At 36.6% G+C, this 14,444-nt stretch overlaps 1 long non-coding RNA gene across 1 annotated transcript; it reads left to right on the top strand.

Moving 5' to 3' along the window:
- Positions 1 to 6,753: 6,753 nt before the first annotated feature.
- LOC145031051 (uncharacterized) lies at positions 6,754 to 8,550 on the top strand. Its single transcript, XR_013676849.1, has 2 exons — positions 6,754 to 7,279; positions 8,186 to 8,550. It is a non-coding gene; the product is annotated as an uncharacterized LOC145031051 (long non-coding RNA).
- The last annotated feature ends 5,894 nt before the right edge of the window (positions 8,551 to 14,444 follow it).

Genomic DNA, 14,444 nt, shown 5'->3' with positions numbered 1-14,444 from the left:
AACAGAACTTACATTCATTATCACTAGTGATTTATATCTCCTTAATCTCTCAGTGTAATGTGACTTCATATCAACACTTGTGATACAAATAAACTGAGTGGGTTAGGTTGGGTAACCTAGTGAGTACATAGGGTTTTCAACCCACAATAATATAATTATTATGTTTAAACAATCAACCCAATTACCCATCCCCATTATCTTCTTTACTCTTAAGGATCTACCCTAAGAATCAGCTATTCCTCGTTCATTCATTCGTAAGGATCATCCTAAGGAATCGGCACGAAGTCCATCGTTGCCACGGTTTACACAACGGGCACTAAGTCTACATAGTCACTAGGGTTTAGGCATCAAGTCTGCATGATCACCAAGTTTTAGGCATCAAGTCTGCATGATCACCAGGGTTTAGGCATTAAGTCTGCATAATCACCAAGGTTTGGCCATCAAGTCTACATGATCACCAAGTTTTAGAGTACACCGGGTGAACACATCATTCACAACACTTACAGGTTGTGAGCCTGCTAGTGTTCCAACTGACTGTCTAGAATAGTATGTGGTGTTCATCCATACTCTGCTGAATACGGGGCCATCATTTGAGAAAAAAGGCATCTCACATCGTCCACCTCCCACCCTCACCCCACGGTCTATTTCACCTCTCAACTCATACTCCATCTATTACGTCTAACCATGTTTTAACCCAACATTATCGTAGATATAAAATACATATACAGTTTAAATCATTTAAAACATGTATAAAATCGTTCATCCAGCATAGACAGCAAGTATTCAGATAATAAGCACACATAGCACGTAATTTATATAAAATACGTCATATCTATGTGTAAGATGAAAGAAACTATGCACTCACTTGATACGGTGGTGACTCGGTACTCGAACAACACTTCGTTACTCTCAAAACAATTTCTCTCAACAAAACCTAGTATCAATACCACTAGGGTTTAGTCTAACGTTAACCGCGACTAATTAATAGTCTAGCTATTATTATTATTATATAAGCGTTAAACAACACTTTATATAACTCATAATAAAAGCCCAAATAATTATTTGAAGGACCTAATAACATTACTATAATTATTTGAGAGCTATATTAGAAATTGCAAAAGCGTAGCTCACTTACAGCGGGTTTTAAAGAAAACCGGGCTGCGCTTGGAGCAGCGTTTCGAAACCGAAAGACCCTTTTTCTCGGGACTCCAGGAGCCTCGGGGCTTCCTGCGGGTGCTAGGGGACCACCTAGTCTTAAGGGAGGGTTAAAACCCTTAGAGAGAGAAAGTTTAGAGAGAGAGAGAAATGATTTTAGTGTGATAAATTTGGCCATCTTCGCATCTATTTATAGAGGTTGAGGGCTTCGGACTACGCTTCGCATTCAGCAGCTATGCTGGGCGTAATCCCGAAAAAGGTTGCCAGCTTCACACAGATGGCTCGCACTCGGACAGAACCCGAATAAGACCGAGGAACGCTGGGCGTACCCAATCTCGGATGCGGGGCGTAGCGAAGGAGCAACGTGACGATCATCGGATGCAAGGCTAGGCTTCATCGGACAGCTCAGATCGAGCCATATCACCTAACTCGCATCAGGTCTCGCATAATCGAGTGCCAACTTCAAAAATTCGTATCTTTTTAATACGAGCTCCGTTTTTGACATTCTTTATATCCACGTGAAGGCGGGAATGTACTATCAACTTTCTTTTAGACTCCGTCGGCGAATTTTGAATTTATTTTAAATTTTATATTTTTAACAGGCCGGGACAGGATTGGTCTGTTAAAAATCCGTAACTTCTTTATCCAATGTCTGTTTTTGTCTGTTTTTTATCGTTATGCTACTATTAATGAGATCTTCGATTCTCGTTTAGGTTGTGTCGGCTAAAAACCGCTCGATCTAATATTCGAACTTCGGGTTGTACACTGTTAAGCCGAAACTTCGAAAAATCATAACTTCCTTATACGAAGTCAGATTTAAACAAAGTATAATATAATGAGAGGATATTAAAAATTAAAAAAAATAAAAATAAAGATATTAATTGAGTGGAATGGTGGATACCTCTGTGTTTTTTAAAGAGGCGAGGGTTATACAAGCTCTAGAAAGCAAGAAATCTCCAGCCAATACTGCAAGATGCATCATCAGTATTGTCAAATTTTCAATGTTCATATTTACTAATATGCCCTTGTTTATTTTTTTCTGAAAAGAAGATATAACACCTTATTTCCCATCACAAAGTTAAGACATCCAATCCCACGTCTTGTATCAACATCATCCAATACATCATCATGAAGGAGACTAGCAACCTGAGATTAAAAAAATATATTTTCTTTCTAATAAAATACAATAGTAAAAAGAAATATTAAAACTAATATTCAAAAAAACCTAGCATGAATCATCTCTGTGATTTCAGCAATCGATTGTTGTCTCGACCTCAACGCTGTTGAGAACATATCCATAACCCCTTCTGATGCTGGTTTAGAAATTTGAACATTTAAAGCTGTTGCCATTAATAAAATAACCTGAAAAAAAAATCAATATTTTACAACAACATGATAATATGATATCAATAATCAAAGAAATAAAAATGAACTTACAGTGGGTCGAAACCTCTTCCCTTCAACTCCCATTTTAAAGAAGTACTCAGCTGCTGAAGCAAGCTTTGGCACCTGTATAATTCGGTTAATTATAAATATACCCTTGATAAATAATGTTCAAAGAAAGTAGTTTTTGAAGACATACCTCAGCAACCACCATTGATCGCAGCCTATTAGCTACAATTTCAATCATATCTCTGAACGGCTGATAAAATGCCTCAAAGAGTAAACTCTTTGTCTCTGCACATAAGTTATTTGATAAAATGCCTCAAAGAGTAAACTTACTTCCTCCTTTTTCCATGTTTTGCTAATATTTCGCAAATATAGTGTATGATTTTCCTACCTTTCTTATATCTTTACACCTTGCCCCTCACCTAGGCATAGAAAAAAATAATATTAGAATCTGACTTGTTGAGTTAACCTCCTGTCAATTCCCAAAATCACATAAGCATAACTTATAACTCATGTCACAAAGTTAGTTCTTGTTGGTTGTCATCTGCTTGAGTCCCAAAGTTCTGTAAACTTAATTGTGGGGCCAACAACAAGAAAAAAAGGTAAGATATAATGTTTATTGAGTTTATAAAAGCCACACACAAAGATAGATAAAATTCATAATGTCATCAACATATACTTTTGTAAAGCGATTGAGAAAAGATTTAGGAAGGCCTTTCCTCCCACCCCCTAGACTGGTAGGATTTAGAGTTTAGTAGTAATTGTTTTTAACTTCAACAGGATGCCATCAGACCAAACAAATTGCATTCCTTCATCTCTTTCAACAGGTAAGTTAGATCCTAGTAGCCTTCAGCCTTTAATTTCTCCATAAGAAATGACAATCATCTTTCCCTCAAGTCGTTAGCCTCCTTTTTCAAAACTCTTGTACCTAATAATAAGAAAAGCAAAAAAAAATATGAACATAAGAAATAGAATGAAGAACAAATATTATTTTAAAGAGTGTTTATGTGAAGCAATCATAACTAGAAGCACACCAACATGTGATATATAGCTCATTAAGAAATAGAATTAGGGTTCTTATCTGGTATTATCAGACAGAGGAACCACCGCACCACATAAAAAAACTTGACATTATTTCATGGATTCTTTATCTTCTTCAAATGATGTTAGAGAGAGGAAGAAGATACATGTGTGAGAATGAAATGGACGAGGAGAGAGAAGCAGTGACGGGTCTGGGTTGTTATCTTCAATTTGTTAAACAGTTCCATGTGTTGATTCATCAGACGCAACAGTGTTAATGTCGATGTCATCGGATGCACTCCGAACTCTTAGAGCAGATGAGGTTCGATGTTGGTGGTGGTGGCTTAGGGCTTCCAAAGAGAAGGGAAAGAGAGTGGAGATCAAGGTACAGGAAGACGGGCTTAGGGTTCTTTGGTAGAGGATTTTAGAAGGAGATGCATCAGGCGGGGTGTTTATCTTTTTGGGATTTCATTTCCCCCATTCTTTGTTTAAGAACGCGCTTTCCAAAAAAAATATAAAGCGACATATTTAGACGACGCGCTTTTTATAAGAGGTGCCCTCCGTGTTTTTTTTTGTTGGACACAAAATTCAGGTCACGCAAAAATGTGTGTCCTCTATCCTTCAAATTTTAGAAAACTGACAGTATTTTTAGGACGCACAAAAAATGTGTGTCGTAAATTAGTGTGTGTCGTTGTTTGCGCATCGTAAAAAGCTGTTTTTCTAGTAGTGCTAGCAATCATAGCTCTTAAAAGCCGTTGTCGAACTCTGACCTAGTCAATGATGCGTCCATTAGATAAGGGATCATATATTCCTCCATTCTAGACATCATATGCACCGATACATGGATTATAATCATTATCTCTGTCCATCTGTTGTTTCCCGATTTCCGATTTATGACAACCGACTAATTGAACAAATCAAATCAGTCCAGGCTTGGCCAAACACATAGGGGTGTCATCACTAAATCATCGAGCGGCCCACATAAATCGCTTTTATCCACATTGGGTAAAAGGAACGGATAAAATTCGATCCAAATGCTTGCTTGTACTTACTCATCAAATTACACACAACATTATGTTTTATAACATCCAATTTACTGGTGTGTTTATATATGTTAATGTGCAACTGACTTGTAACTACAACTCACATGTCTCCGTTTCAAGAATATAAGATATTAATGTCTCAAAATCACTCATGATAAAGTCCATGAAGTGATTCAAATGATCATGGGTTGAATCCAATACTCGAATCTTATTCCACGAGTACTCATGAATATTGCATCCACCTTGTCCTAGACAAACTATCGACCCATTCATGACAGTCTTGCCTCAACACCTACTTCCAAAGTATGATCGATTGTGGATGATTTGAATAACCTAGTTATTTGGGAAGTCAAAACATGCAAAGTGAAACACAAGAATAATACTAATCCTATATAGCTCCAAAATGTTTGAGTGCCATATTGATTACTCGTTATTCATTGTATAATGTTTCGATTTATCAACTTAATACTTGAATTAAAACAATAGTTATGCCATGCTCCAAGCATACACACTATGGTTGTCTATGGTCCAGACTTTGTGAAATAGATTAATTGAAAAACATTTCGCTGATGCTCATTTCACAATTCCAAGTGTTTATTGCAAGTGTAAGAATTCCAAATTCTTATCACTGCTAAACTATCATGTAATGCAGCCTTTGTAATGTCATGGTACCAAAGTTATAGACACTTGAGCAATGATATTACAAAATTTTCCACTGGATTGTTAACGAAACATTTCCAAGGAAGCGAAGTCTCAAATTCAAAGTACATTCCTTTGAACATCCTTCTCGCATTAAGTTTCCTAATCTTACACAGATTTAAAGAATAACTTCCACTTATGTAAACATTTCCATATTCCCATTTCGACTATTACTTCTAAACAATAGTTGCCTCTTTTCAGAGTATGTCAACATGGTCCATCCATTTTATACTTCCAACTACAAGCGACCAATCCTTGGCGAACCTGAGATTATCCTTAGTAGTTGTTAACCACTTTAGTCATATCCAATTTTAGTCCTTTTTCCCTCTTAATGCCCTAGTCATTTGGAAAATTTAAAACGTGAGAATATTATAGCATATGCAATCGATCCTATACCTGAAGCATGTGGGATGCGATTCATAATGTTTAACATAAAGACATGATACTTGACCAGTCTTTTGCTACAATATTTATACTTTCCATGTTCTCATAATTTTGATTATGAAGAGGGATGTCGTAATCAAGATCAAATTTTGAGAACGCAATTAACATTTACATATATAGAATTTCTTTATGTTGAACCATTCCAACATAACATTCATATATATATATATATATATATATATATATATATATATATATATATATATATATATATATATATATATATATATATATATACTAGTAGCGTACCCGCGCAATGCAGCGGCGACGATTTGTTTCATTACGGCGATTAGTTTTCGAAAGAAAGTTAGTGTCATTTCGGCAGTCGTCAAATCGTTTCATTTCGATTTGTTTCATTCTGACGATTTGTTTCTTTTGGCGAACAGTTGTCCCTAGACGGCCAACAAATAGTAATTTCTTTCTATTACTCTTTATCGGGCAACGGATGACGATTTGCTTCATTTAACGAATAATGTTTTCTTTTGATATGCTGTTAAAACTTTGTAGTTTAGCCTAAAAATTATACAACTATTGTATTATTTTAGTTTAAATATATTATTATGTTAATTTGGTTACAAATAATAATATGTTGCTATTATAGGTTAAATATGAAAGTATGTTGATATTAGTTTGAGCGGTATGACATTAACATTAACTCATTATAGATATTTATAATTTATATATTACAATTGTATTATGGAAGATGTTGATGGTGTGGGTACTGATGTTGTGGTATAAGTATTATAATTTGATTGATTTTTCAAAATATGTTATCGTAATAATATGAAATAAAAGATGTATTATAGTTAAAGTCCATAATTATCAGTAAATATCTTCCAGTAAAATCAATGGTAGTCAATAGTTTCTTTTAGGATCATCTTTTTTTAGACAAATCTTATATTCCAAATACATACTATGGATACTATGTTTTTGCATAAATATGGATAATATTTAAAATTATAAATGAATATCAATAAACAAGATCAATCATTTGTTGGCCCAACAATACAAATTTAGTCCAATCAAATTTTCAGCCCACTATAATCATTGGCTAACAAAATTCAGCCTAATTAAACAAAACTAAAAATGAGTTGGCCCAATGTTGTTTAAAAGTCGATGCCCTAAATCCTTTGTGTTTCTACAACTTGCAGCAAAAAAGAAACGGAGCTCTCCTCCTCGTTTCTTCTTTTTGTTCTTTTGATTCGATGGTGGAGAATGATATCTAAGGCGGTGATTGGTTCGATGATGGCGGTGGGTGTTACATGGTCGCTCTGATTATCGCGGTGCTCTCCTCTTCTTCTCGTCCTTCTGGTTCGATGATGGAGAATGATATGTGAAGCTGTGATAGGTCCGGATATGGTAGTGGGTGTTACACCGTGGCTGCGATTGTCTTAGTGGAGGTCTCTGGTGATTGGAGAGGTTCAAGAATGGCAGAGTGTGGTTAACGGTTGTGTTCGAATTTGATATACAACAAAAACAAAGTAATATAATATAAAACTAAATTGGATCTAAGGATTCGTCTCTTTCTGGTAAGTAAATATATTTTAAACATTCTTTTTAAATAAAATCTATTGCGAATATATTCTTTTGGGTTTTTTGTACTTATAAAATATACCATTCATATTTAGTTCAAGTAATGTTTTCTTTTTTTGTAAAACTTTGAAAGATATTTTAATAAATTTACAATTTACAATTTAACAAACTATAGAAATTTGACATTTATGAGTTTTAGATTATAACTTATCATTCTGATACATGTTTCATTTTGATAAATGTTGTTTTAGCGCATGAAATCCTAAAAACAAAAAAATATTTTGCCTCTATTTTTATTGAAAACGTTAGTAATAAACATTTTCTATGCAAAAAATTAAAAATAAAATACAAACGACAAACGTCACAAAGTATGATACACCACTGATTCACTATTCATCTTCACTTCTTATTCTTGAAATACATAAATGAAAGTATTTAACTCCCTATTAATATCATCATATTTGAAAACTCAGAGACAAAATTAGACTAAATAATCTATTAAAAAATAGCAATGTACATTTCAAGATCTAAACACTTACAAAAAAAATCTAGGTAATAAGTATTCCTTGTCCAGCTTCAATACACATTAGAGATTTTTTTTTTCATATACATATGAGAGAAAGAGAGAGGTCACCGACAAATCTGATTCCGAATACTCATTTTTCATACAAATAAAAAAAATCCAATTTTTTATCCAACTAATCTAATTGTAAAAATAAGAAACAGAAAAGATGTCAACAATCTTCGTAGGTGTAACCTGGTTGCATGGAAAAACATAAAAATAAGTGTGGTGGTGAATCTGAACCAACAAAAACACATATATAGTTAAAGACACACGCACACAAAGCTAAACATACAGACACAAACGTTTACAAAAAAAGGTGGATGTATTGGATTTCTAGATTGAAGACAACATATGGTGATGTCGAATGTTGATGGTGGTGGTTCAATGATGGCGTGTGCTAATGACGAAATTGAGGGATGGTGGAGTCGGTGGCTGCTAGTGTGGCCAGTGATGGTTTCTATATTCTGCGGAGGTGGTGTGATGGCGGTAGAAATGGGCAGCTCACAGTAGATGTAAGAGTTGGCGACATAAGCATTCGGGTTTTTTTGGAAGGTAACAAAGTGTCTAGATTTTTTGTGTGTTAATTGAGGGAAACGGAAGTAGTTGAGTGTTATATAGATATAATTATTTTTTGTATGGGCATCATGTTTCAGATGTATTTTTGTTTCTTTAAGCATTAATAATTGTATATTGTCTTTCAAAGCTTGTGCATTTTCATTCTTCATTTTGATTGGTCTAATTACATTGACATGGATTGGTTCTAAGCATTTCACTTGGATTGCCATCCATTTAATCCACACCATACAAATTAGATCAAAGGGTTGAAATTCCATTTCCTTGTTTTTTAAGACATTGTCTTAATTTTGTTGGTTCCTACAAATATGAATGCATTATAAGATGGTATATATATATATATATATATATATATATATATATATATATATATATATATATATATATATATGTATATATATATATATATATATATATATATATATATATATATATATATATACTACCTCCGTCCCAAATTGATAGTCCATTTTTAATTTCTGAAGTCTTTTTTCTTCAACTTTGACCTTAAATATTTTTGTTTTTGATAGATAATACTTGATATGCAAAATATATAAATGTATTGCATTTTAAATGTTTTTTCATTGTTATAAGTTTTATCGAGTAATATATAATACAAATAAAAATATTTAAGGTCAAAGTTAAAGAAAAAAGACTTCAAAAGTCAAAAGTGGACTATCAATTTGGGATGGAGGGAGTATATATATATGTGTGTGTGTGTGAATGACTAAATTTGATTAAGAAACCAGTCTAAGGTTTTAGAATTTGAAATGAAATATAAATTCTTCTCCTTTAATTATAGCAAAACAACTATTTAAACCCACAACTTTGCGAATTGAAACGTTTGTTTTCTATAATTAACATTGTTAACTTGCAACTCTTACATAATAATTATGCTCCCACTAGCATGATAATTATTGTTATCTTACCATCATAACACTTATGCTCCCACTAGCTTTGAAGTGTATTCGGAAATCAGTTGGACTTCTAGAAATCAATACTTATTGACATTCTTACCAAACTTCAGATTTCTGATACGAGATGCTTCAATAAGACTATATCTAGGCTTCTCAAAATCATAAACTTTTCCTTAGATAGCTCACATGTGTGTCTTAACGATTTTAGAACTTACAACAATAAGTCTCAAATGGTTAGACCCTTTGCCATTTCTCACAATTCAAATTATGAAGATGGATGTCGTAATCATAATTAAATTGGAGAATGCAAATATCACAATTCTATCTCCTTAAAATCTACTTAGTGAAAGCGTTTCCTCACAATAATTTTTATGAACTGGAGAGAAACCTTATGAAACTTAGATTTTATGGTGTGTGTGTGTGTGTTCCTATCCATGTGAATTTGTCAAAACCATAATCACAAGACATGGTTAGTGACAAATCCAAACTCATATGGACTGAAGTTGTTCAATCTTAAATTCTTGACACCTGGCAACAAAAGAGCCTACCATTGCTTCCTAGTTGTTATGCAAACAATTGAGAACTCATAGAACTCACATGCATAGTCAACTTTACTGGAATGGGCACAGAAGCAAGAATATGTCAAACTGATAGGTTACAAACCTCAAGTCGTGTGCTAGTGCTTAACAATAGGTTTACTTGTGATGAACCATTCCTTGACAAAACAAATATTCAAAAGTTAGTGCGGATTCTTATCAAGACTAACACTTCACACCATTGGCCTTTGTTAGTCTTTGTCCTTACCAAGACATCACAACTTATCATTTTAAATGTACAAGAGTATAAAACCTTTTACTCTACATTTGATAAGTGTTATAAACCTTCTTAATTTAATGTCACTCAAGGCGCAATCTTGGAGTATGACTCTAAGACTTGTTTTTGGAACGAAGTATGACTTATCTTCTAGATTTAACCATTTCAACAATTCATGATTCCTCTTCTTAGCCATAGAAATGCACTAAGATGACCTTAGAGGATCAATTGTGATTTTGTTTTCTATAATCATTAAGATGATCATAAAACACAATACTAAAGTACTCTCACATCTTTTCAGATTTGAGAAATTTTAATCTTTCTGCCTAATTTGATTTTTCTCTTTCGTTCTGCCATACATTGAAACTTTTCCAATGTTTAGAATTATACTTAAACTGTAACACCCCAAATTCAGAAGACCAAGAAAGGAAAGGAAAACCCTAAATCAAGGAGTCAACTCATCGAGTCCAAGGAAGAACTCGACGAGTATGAACGAGTTCCGTGTCGCGGATTAAGTGGCCGACTCGGCGAGTCGGGGGCTGACTCGGCAAGTCTAGTCTAGGTTAGGAAACCCTAATTTCGGGACTTGGTTCCCTATTTATGCATCTCATTCTCATTTCCTCACCCTCTTGGATTCCCTCTCAAGGCCAGAACGAAACCTAAGTGCCTTCCATGAGTTTGTGAGCATTTTTTAGTGTTGTGAAGCTTGGAGAAGAAGGTGAAGCCTTGGGGATATAAGAAGATATTAGTAGATCCAGAAACCTCTTGCATTTTCCTCCATTCTCTGGTAAGAAAGCTTCCACCTTGATCATTATGCATGTAGATCTCTTCTTTGTCACTTTTTTTTTGTGTGTGTGTGTGTGGGGGGGGGGGGGGTTGGTCCAAGAACCCTAGCATGAGAGGAATGGACGTCTCAAGGGCTTGTGTTTTCAGATCTAGCACCATTAAGAGTTGTTATGGCATAAAGGTGCAACCTTTATTCCATAGGAACCCCCATGCAAGCATATGAAGTGTTCTTTTGTCCTTTTTAGCTCAAAAGGCCATGAATGGAGGAAAAACGCAGTAGCTTTGCAAGGTTATGAGGTAGTTGGGTCTAGATCTATGTTCTGGATGGTTTGAGATCCTTAGAAATTGTCTGAATAGATTGGGATGTAGAGGGACTCGGCAAGTCACTTGTGGGACTCTGCGAGTCAGACCGTTTTCTTGCCCCAAAACCCTTCTGTTAAAGGGTATGAGTTGAGTTGGTAAGGGACTCAACCAGTCTGGGTCCATAATGGACATGAAGATCATCGTACTCGACGAGTTCAAGGAGGAACTCGGCGAGTCTAAGACAATCTCCTTAATTTATGAAGGTGGACTCGGCGAGTTCAAAGAGAAACTCGGTGATTCAGATGAAGGAGGGTCCTGATGTGTTAACGGTGCCCTCGATGAGTTCACGGAGAACTCGACGAGTAGGATCAAAGTCTAGAGTTTTGTGTGGATTGTGGGACTCAATAAGTTGGTGGGTCAACTCGGTGAGTTGGGTCAACTCGGAGCGTTGACTTTGACCTGGTTTGACTTTTGAGGGTATTGTTGTCTAAGTGTTATTTTGGGTATTGATATTTCGGGGAGCCGAAGGATCAGCACTTCACGAGTTGCCGGATAACAGTCAGAAGTGTTCAGCTAGTCTTCAGCAGTGCAAGGTGAGTCTCCTTACTGTTTGTATGGGTCTAAGGCACCAATGCCAGCCCATTATGTTATGATTATGTATAGTAGGAAGACTCGGGGGTTAGACCTAGGCACTTATTGTATACGTTCCAGGTTTCGACCTGATGTTGGGCGAGGCCGGAGGAAGGTTAGAATGCTAGAGGTCTTTGTGATTCTTGCATAAGTAGGTATGATAGGTTTAGGATCGGGGGTCCGATGTCGGGGTAAGTTCATAGTATGTTAGATGATAGTATGTTTCCGGACCAAGGTCTGATGTCGGGCGGGTGCCCGAGGAATGTTTGCATGTTAGATTATACTTGTTGTCTGTGTGACGCTTGTATGTGTCTTGTAGGGTGGTAAGTGTGGGTGAGGTCCTGCATCTCACCGTCAGCAGAGTATGGATAGGGTTCTGTATCTCATTAGTAGCATAGTAGGGGCGAGGCCCGAGTAAGAGGGAGGTGAGTGTGGGCGGGGGCCCATATCTCACTACTAGCAGGAGTGTAGACGGGCTTCCACGACTCATTAATAGCAGGACAGGGGCGAGGCCCAAGTTAGGCGAGGCCTTAGATCAGGAGTATAGTAAAGTATGTCTAGCTTATTTTTTATGTGTTATCTTATATGTTGTATATGCTTAGCGGGCGGGGCCCGTAGACAAGTGGGGCCTAAGAGGAACAGATCTGTATACCGAGCGGGGCTCGATGCCAGGCGGGGCCTAATGTCGGGTAAGGCCAAATGCAGCAGGCGGGGGGCCAATACGTGGTTATGTGTATGTGATTATGCGTATGTAGTATGTGTTAGGTTAGGGAACTCACTAAGCTTCGTGCTTACGATTTTCAGTTTTTGTTTCAGGTACTTCCGTTAGCAAAAGGAGGAGCTCGACATGATCGAATGGCACACACCATTATTTATTTAGCATGGGATGTTTTACTCTGATATAAAAAGAATATGTTTTGGGATTATACTCTGATTGGATATAACAGTTTTGTTATGAATAAAATGGTGATAATTATGGTTTTATTAATGTTTTAAAAATAAATTTTTGGTCATGATTTTTGGGATGTTACAAGTTGGTATCATAGCCTTGGTTTGAGGGATTCGGGTACACTCTCGGGTGTGTCTAAACTCAAACTGAGGACTTGGTATGTAAATTTTCAAAAGAGAATCATTTTTATAAAAGTGCTTTGAAAAAAAAATTGAGAGAGGAAAAGAACCCTGAAAAATGAAAGAAACTTTTGAAAAGAGAAAAAGGTGTGTTTCATGCAATCAGCCGAGCTCAAGTAAATTCTCCCAAATTACCCATACAAGTTTATGTTATGATGTGATTATGTGATCAACATGCTAGTTTAGGGCTAAGGATCTAGGAAGGATGCGTTATATGCCTATTATATGTGTTTATGGAGCTGCATGTTAGTATTGGTTAGACAGTGGTAGGATAACCTGATGAGGTTATGCCTGATTATATGAGCTTATATCGCACGCTAGTGCAGATTCTTGATATGTGAAAATGATTTCTTGCTTATGTTATGGCTAGGTTTTCCTTTTTTTCTGAATGCTACTTGCTTTGTGCTTTGTGGGACTCTAAGTAATGGGAGTTAGCCATTAGGTGAATACGCCAAGTCACATGTGATCAGGGTTGAATAATCTCAAAGTGTTGGATTTGGCCCTATTGGGAAACTCTTGTTTGAGTCCAACCGTTGTAGGGATGAGTCCTTTACTTGAAGGATTATCTGAGCCTCGTCACATGTGATGGTATTCAGGTAGTGGCTAACTGCATTGTGAAGATGCTTTCAGTAGCTGAGGACTAGGCTCGGGTTGGAGGTTACCCTAGGGCAAGCCTATGATGAGAATAGTGTTGGGAGCAGTACTAGTAGTAAGGGACTTGGTGGAGTCAAGGCAATTCTTGAGGAAACTACGGATAGATGTGGAAGGTAGTATGGGCCCGTACTACTGAAAGCAGAGGATCCGTAATCGATTCAAGAGGGGACAAGATAAAACCAAGGAACTTGTAGTGAGTGTATGATCCCTCGGTAGTGATGTGTATTTTGATGGTTGTTATGTTATGTTTTCAACATCGTGATGTTGCGGGAGAGACCAATAGGCGGTTCAGACGTCGGTGAGGGATCGTGCTTGGGTTCAGGACCCGAGCAGCTCGAGGAGCGGATGAGGGAGTTTATATCAGCTGAGATTACGCGCAGTATGCTAGACCAGACTCCTGTGATCTTTGGTACGGTTAAGGAGGGCATAATGGAGATTTTGGATGAGAGGCTAGGAGCTTTCCGCACTAAGATGATGGCCATGTTGGGAGCGCGTACATTAACATTTCGAGAGTTCAGAGCTTGTGGAACTCCAGATTACCATGGGGCTAGGGACCTCATTGCTAGCAGCAGATGGTTGTTTGATGTCACCAATGCTTTTCGTTCTAGTCGGTGTCCCGAGGGGGCCAAGGTTCGGCTCGCCTCCTATCTTCTGAAGGACAGAGTGCAGGATTGGTGGGAGGAGGTTGGTCATGCTATCGGGGATGATGTCGTATTGGACACGATGACATGGAGCGATTTCTCGGCAAGGTTCAAGGCCGAGTTTGCATCGGTGATTGAGGTGCAACAGTTA

The sequence above is a fragment of the Lactuca saligna genome, chromosome 2, assembly GCF_052625555.1.
Source record: "Lactuca saligna cultivar CGN05327 chromosome 2, ASM5262555v1, whole genome shotgun sequence".
Lineage (NCBI taxonomy): Eukaryota > Viridiplantae > Streptophyta > Magnoliopsida > Asterales > Asteraceae > Lactuca > Lactuca saligna.
This window is presented reverse-complemented; position numbering and strand designations above follow the sequence as displayed.